The 7,186-nt window shown below is 37.1% G+C and overlaps 1 non-coding gene across 1 annotated transcript; it reads right to left on the minus strand.

Annotated features, from left to right (window-relative positions):
* Nucleotides 1-4,384: 4,384 nt before the first annotated feature.
* TRNAC-ACA (transfer RNA cysteine (anticodon ACA)) lies at nucleotides 4,385-4,456 on the minus strand. Its single transcript has one exon. It is a non-coding gene; the product is annotated as a tRNA-Cys (tRNA).
* Nucleotides 4,457-7,186: the final 2,730 nt, after the last annotated feature.

The raw sequence follows: 7,186 nt of genomic DNA on the forward strand, positions 1-7,186 counted from the left end.
TAAAACCTGGGTCATTTTCTAGCAATTAATTGGAAGAGGTGATTAATAGCTTAATAATGGGTTGCTCTGTGTTTAAAAAATGCAGGGGATGTGCATAGGAAAGGAATATGTAATTTTGTATCCCTGAAACATTACCTAATTGAAAAATCAGCAGTTGGTCTTATTTACTTTAGGCTTGTATTTCCAAACCCTCTTTTGATCTACTCTGAGAAAATGTGTAAATCTGGAGAGTATTTTTTAATTAACTCCTTAAACACGGAACACGCTATGAATTTAAGGAGCACAAGCTATTCCGTGGCACCTGCTGTGCCACAGTCAACTTCACAGGAATTTGAGGCCAGTACCTGTCAAGTATCTACCTGTATGTGCAGATGGTGGAACCCATTCAGCAAGTCACCCACTATCAGGGTACCTGTGGATTCATAGAGCATACCTACCTACAGCAGAGCCTTGTGGCTGTGCTGCCCAGGAACCTAGGTCCACTTCTATTATGCATTCCTGTGAATTGATACACACAGATTCAGTGGCTATAAAATATCTAACTGTAAAACTACCCTTCCAGAAACAGTCAATAGATGTCAGTGCAATTTTGTGAGTTCTCTAAGCTAAGTACTTCATGGTTCGAGATTAGGTCTCAAGGAAATGGCAAGTTGGCGGGAGTTTAATGATGGCGTGAGGTCTCTAAATAAAAGGAAAGATGAGACTAACAAACTGAAAAGGACCAGGACTCGTTTGTCTATCTCATGACAACAACCTGTTGTTCCATGGCAAATGTCCTCTTGGATATGGGACTCACTGATTTTTTTTCCCATGATCTATCATAATTACCATAGATTATCTTAATTTCCTTCTCATGTTGCCAGAAGAAAATAAAGAACAAGGGTCTCAGTTTCCAACAAATTTCTTGACGTTATACATTCTCATTTCCAACATTAGTCTCATCTTATTCCAAATGATACTAGGAAAGTGAAAGTGAAATCGCTCAGTAGTGTCCAACTCTTTGCGACCCCATGGACCGCAGCCTACCAGGCTTCTCCATCCATGGGATTTTCCAGGCAAGAATACTGGAGTGGGTTGCCATTTCCTTCTCCTGGGAATCTTCTTAACCCAGGGATCGAACCAGGGTCTCCCACATTGCAGGCAGATGCTTTACCATCTGAGCCACCAGGGAAGCCTGACACTAGGAATACTGGGCTATTTATCTCCCACAGTAATTACATGGTGACTTAACACTAGAGGAAATCAATACTTCGCTAACTGATACTCTTTTTATAGGATCAAACATAAAACAAAAAAGGAAGGACTTATTAAATAAATAGAACAATTCAGAAATGAGCTCCATTTCCCCAGCTCTCACAAACCCAGTAATCCATTCAAGAAGTCTGATTTATTCTCCTTGTTTGATTTATTTTCCCAAAGTTAAGGACCCAACTGGTCCCAGAAATTTTCTTTTAACTCTTAACTTTCCACACTTATTGGAGAATATTCAAAAATTAAAACAATTAAAAAATTAAGAAAACAATGGTTTTCTCTGCCACCACTAAAAAATATACAGCTACCCCAATGTAATCAACTGTAGTAAAGATGAAATGGCATGCTAGTGACTGGGAAAGCCAGTGAGCTGAAAATAAAGACAAGGGTGGCTTTATTAGGTTGTTAGATGCTCCTAAGTAGGGCCCTAGTCATCCTCAGATGTCAAAGGCTAGAGAAGGCCTGAATGCATAGAAAATAATTCAGTTGCAAGAGGGCTGAACTGTACCTTAGAAGTTCCTGCTGGCCAGATAGCCAGAAATTCTCATTATTCTCCAACTTGGAGTAGAAAGGTCTGCTTCCAAGATGTGGTGAAGACAAACCAACACAGCTGAAGTAATCCTTTTCTTGCATAGCTTTTTATAGTTTTCCTTGAAATAATAAATTGTTATGCTTGCTTTACTTGTTTATCTCTAGCTGCATCCCCTCCATAACCTCTGAATCCTTCAGTGTAATTTTCTGTGCATTTGAATTTTTGAATGTGTTGATTTTAATTTCTGGTGACCTCCCTCCAAGAAGTCTCCATCCATGTCTTGGCTCTGGTTTGATTGTTTTCAAGCTAGGCCTGTCACTAGGTTTTGTCTCATTCTTGTCTTTTGGAATTCCTTTTATGTTTCTCTTGCTTTACTTCCTGAGTCTGGTGGAACAAATCCACTAATGAACTTTTTGTGAGTACGTTGTTGGAGCCTTTGAAAAATGTCTGTTTTTGTTGTTGACTCTTTGAGACCCCATGGACTGTAGCACTCCAGGCTCCACTGTTCTCCACTATCTCTTGGAGTTTGCTAAAATTCATGTTCATTGAGTAGGTGATGCTTTCTAACCATCTCATCCTCTGCTGACCCCTTCTTCTATTGCCTTAAATCTTTACCAGCAACAGGGTCTTTTCCAATGAGTCAGCTTTTCACATCAGGCGGCCTAAGTACACAAATGTATTTGATCCATTGTTTGCTAGCTCTCAATGTTTCTTTGTAAAGTCAGAAATACCTCATTCTTGAGCTTTTGTATATAAATTTTATAAAAGAGGTGAGTTTTATTTTTCTCTGAAAGCAATTCTAATCTAATTGTAAAACTTGATACATTAAATTTTCATGATTTTGTGCTTTGATATTTGTCATTTTTATTCTTCACACTGGGCACATACCTAGAAATATATATATCTTTTAGTTCTGGGAAATTTCCTTTATTTTTCTTAATAAATTTTTCCTTTCATTGTCTATGTTCTCTACTAGCCAGATGTTAAAAATCCTGACTTGGTCCCTTAATTGTTTTATTTTTTCTCATCTAATTTACTCTGTGTTTGATATATATCCTTGAGCTTATCTTTCAACTCTTATATTGAGACTCTTATGTTTCCATGGCTTATTTCTTATTCTTTGATTTTAAAGGTATTATTTTGTATGTTCTATGAATGTAGTATCATATATTAGTTTCTAAGTGTACTAATTACATTTCCCACACAATTTTCTTTTGTATCAATGCTATATCTTTTTCTATTTTTAGTCCATATTTATTGTTGATGTTCCTTTTATTTCAAGAGTTTTAATTCACATCTTCTTGCAAATATCTGGTGGTTATCGACTGTCCTAATTGGATCATTGACTATAATAAGCACTTCAGGAAGAATGTCAGTTGGCTGACTTTGCTCTAGGATTCTCAACCTGCTAGCTAGCTTTTTGTTTTGCTGGCACGTGGGGTAGTACAAGCTTAGCCATAGTTACTGAGAGTGGGGTAAAAGGAGCATTATAGACTTTTCCCTGTTTACAGTGTTGTGCCTTTCCCTGTCATCTGCCCTTAAATACAGTATTTCTTTGTTTTGTTTTGCTTTTCTCCTAGAAATTAGAATTTTCAAAATTTTAGGGATAGAAGAAATGCAGTGCTTGGCTGTGCGGGTAGTGTCTGGACTACCTGTTACACAAAATGTCAGACATTTTTCCCTAATTTCTCATAAATGAGAATATGCAAGTATTCTCATTTAGAAAGTTTTTCTTTTCTTGCAAAATTGATGCATTTGTGATGCTTTGTTTCCTTTGAAAAGTAGAAAAAAAGGACTACTTTAAAAAAAAAATTAATACTAAAATTCAGGGTAACCTAAGCACTTAGTGACTTAATTTTCCCCAAATCTTAATAACAGCATTACTTGTTAATAACTATCACCTCTTTTATAGATTAATCAATTAAGGCTTGGAGAAATTTCTTAAGTTGCATGAAATTTCAGGGTAAATGGTAGAATCAGTATTTTTACCCAAATTGCATACATTCTAAAGCAAATTTTATTTTTAGCACTATGAAACCTCCATAAAAAAGCAGATACTTTAAAAATGATTTCAAAGCTGATTCTAGCTAGAAGAGAATTGATGGGCTGCAGAGTAAATGAGACTGAGTCATAATGATTTTTTTCTTGACGAGGCGCCATTTCGTTCAGCCTTTAACCCAGAGCCTCCATTTTCTCCCTATCCTCCCTATTAAGCTCTGCTTTGGGCATTTTAACTTATATTAGAGTATAAAGTATAAACAAAAACTTTAGAAATTGCACTTTCCAGAGACATTTGAATGATAATAAAGGAAGATTTTCAATGAAGCCCTAGTGATGTTTCAGGAGGTAGAGGAAGACACATTTTGGGCTCAAGTAAATTTCTGAATAACTATGTAGATAGACATCTGTGCTTTCTACTGACAAGGTCATTTATAATGTTGAGAAAAAATGAAGCAATATGGCATTAGGGAAAGGGAAAGTCGCTCAGTCGTGTCCGACTCTTTGTGACCCCATGGACTGTAGCCTACCAGGCTTCTCAGTCCATGGGATTTTCCAGGCAAGAGTACTGGAATGGGTTGCCATTTCCTTCTCCAGGGGATCTTCCCTAGCCAGGGATCGAACCCGGGTCTCCCGCATTGTAGGCAGACGCTTTACCCACTGAGCCACTAGGGAAGCAATGTGGCATTACAAGGTAGCATCTCTTATTAACAAGAAGAGAAGGAGGCAGAGAAAGATCTACTTAGGGTGCTGACTTAATAGGCCAGCTTTTAAGATTTGGCTCTCAGGGGTGGGTCTGCGTTATGCACAATGTTTTGTCTAAAGCAGCCAGGAATGGGAAGAATGAGAGCATGGTTAAAAGCCAAATGGGGACCAGTGACTAAATTAGATAAGAGAGACAATATGGTATTCCTAAGTTTGAGATAAGATTATGAGGAGTCTTACATTGAACTATATTATACAACAATGGGATACTAATGGTAATCTTTGCACTTGAAATTTACAGAGTTAGACCTATACTTGGAGAAGTTGAATCTGATAGAAATATCTTCCTTATCTTCATCTGTATTTAACTAGTTTAATTTGTTGACAAGGATATAAAGGGAATTGAATGAATAATAGACTCCAGAGTCACTGTAGATAAGATAGTTATCATTTATTGCCCAGCCTGGATCACTTATAAGACTGGGAGGGGGACATTAGTGCAAAACACATGAAAAGGAAATCTCTCAAGTGCATTGGGATGTATAGTCATCCTACCTAGGATGAAGATGGAGAAATAGGGTAAGATAGAGCATATAAGAACTTGAATGAATATTTTTAGGAAGATATGGGAAAAGGGAAAGATACTGAGTCATTATAATAAAACCTTTGGCTTTTAACTTCATATTCCAAGTCTTTAATGGACTGAAAAATAACATTTTTTCTGATATAGACCATTTTAATTTGCAAAGCTCTTACTCAAAAAAAGTGAGAGTGTGCTCCTGTGAATCTATATATTCAGGGATATTAAATAGCAATATTTTTGATGATTTAAAAATTTCACTTTAATTTGTTTAGAGAAATATATTTAATTTTACTCCTTTTATAACCAGAGGAAACAATACAATCTGAGTTTATCTTACGTATCTAGGTGCTCAAAATGTATGCTGAAAATTATTTAGTAATGTAGGATACCATAAAACCTGTGAGATGCAAATGCAGTATTTTGTTGAAAGAATCATTTAGTCCTTTGATAGACAAACTGTGTTCAAATTAAGCAGGACCAACTTATCCATCAAGTCCACCAATGGGCACAGCAGCTTAAGCCTACAATAATTTTGGAGGCCTAAGAAATAATTCCTTTAAAAATCTTATTTCAAACAGTAAACTTTTAGAACATGAAAAATGTTTGAAGTATTTAATAACATAATTGTTCTTGTGTCAATCAATATAATCAATAAATACAATTTTTGATAATTATTATGGAGAAAGAAGTCCCACAAAAGCAGAATGAGTGAAGCCTACAAAAATCATTGAGTCCAAGGAAAGTGGGAAAAAAAAAGAAATCCTATTTCCTAAAGAAATGTTCTTTAAAAACCCTGAAGTATAGTGTTGGAATACATTTTTTCAGCATTACTTAAGATTTCATCTTCTAATTTGAGTATCTGGAACAAGGTAACATATTTTCTTGGGAGTTGAAAAATCTCTAAAGATAATTAAGCTTTTCCTCAGATATCCTTGTTATGTGTTTTGTGGAGAAAACTACTTTTGTTTCCTAATGTCTTTTTCATCAATCATGGTAAAAAGTCCTCATAGGAACTATTGAGGATGTTTCCTTAGGGAAAGGTTGAGGAGATGCCTGAGCTGGAAGCATTAGCAAGCCTCTCCAATGGAAACAAGGATGTGTGCTGTGCTGTCACTTCAGTTATGTCCAACTGTTTGTGACCCTGTGGACCATAGTCCACCAGGCTCTTGTATCCACTTTATTCTCTAGGCAAGAATACTGGAGAGGGTTGCTATGCCCTCCTCCAGGGTGTCTTCCCAAACCAGGGACTGAACTCAGGTCTCTTATGTCTCTGACATTGGCAGGCAGATTCTTTGCCAGTAGTGCCACCTAGGAAGCCCCAGAAACAAGGATAGAGTGAGCATTTTATTATAACTCAGGTTCACAGAGGAACTAGGTGGGACCTCAGCTTCACATGGCCAGCCTTCCTTTCATTTAGGACCAAATTTCAGGTGACTGTTGGGGTTTCCCAGGTGGCACTAGTGTTAAAGAACCTGCCTGTCAATGAAGGAGACATAAGAGATGTGGGTTCAATCCCTGGGTCAGGAAGATCCCCTGGAGAAGGGCATGGCAACCTACTCCAGCATTCTTGCCTGGAAAATCCCTTGGAGAAAGGGACCTGGTGGGTTGCAGTTATGGGGTTACAAAGAGTCAGACACAACTGAAGTGACTTAGAACACATAGCGTTCAGGTGGCTGTTAGGACTACTTTGCATATTTCTGTGTAAAGTAAACAAATGCCATTATTTCAGCATTCAAATCTTTGCTCAGTCGGTGAAGGCAAGTGCTACACATAAGGAATAAGACTAAACATATGCCTTTGTTACATGAACACTTTAGTAGGATGCTATATACCATTTTTACCTCTAACTACTTGCATCATTATTAATACAATGATGATACTAGTGAAAAAATAATTTAAAACGGCATATATGGGGTAGCACATTATTCAAATATGTTGCTGCCTGAAGCTCAGCTTCTTTGTACACCAATGCCAAAACAAATCTTGGAGACAGAGTTTTGGGTGAAGTAGAAAAGGATAGCTTTATTGCTTTGCCAGGCAAAGGGGGAAACAGCAAGCTCGTGCCCTCAAAATCATGTATCCCCACTTGGGAAAGATAGTGGCAAGTTTTATAGTAA

Source organism: Ovis canadensis, chromosome 2, assembly GCF_042477335.2.
Source record: "Ovis canadensis isolate MfBH-ARS-UI-01 breed Bighorn chromosome 2, ARS-UI_OviCan_v2, whole genome shotgun sequence".
NCBI classification, from domain to species: domain Eukaryota; kingdom Metazoa; phylum Chordata; class Mammalia; order Artiodactyla; family Bovidae; genus Ovis; species Ovis canadensis.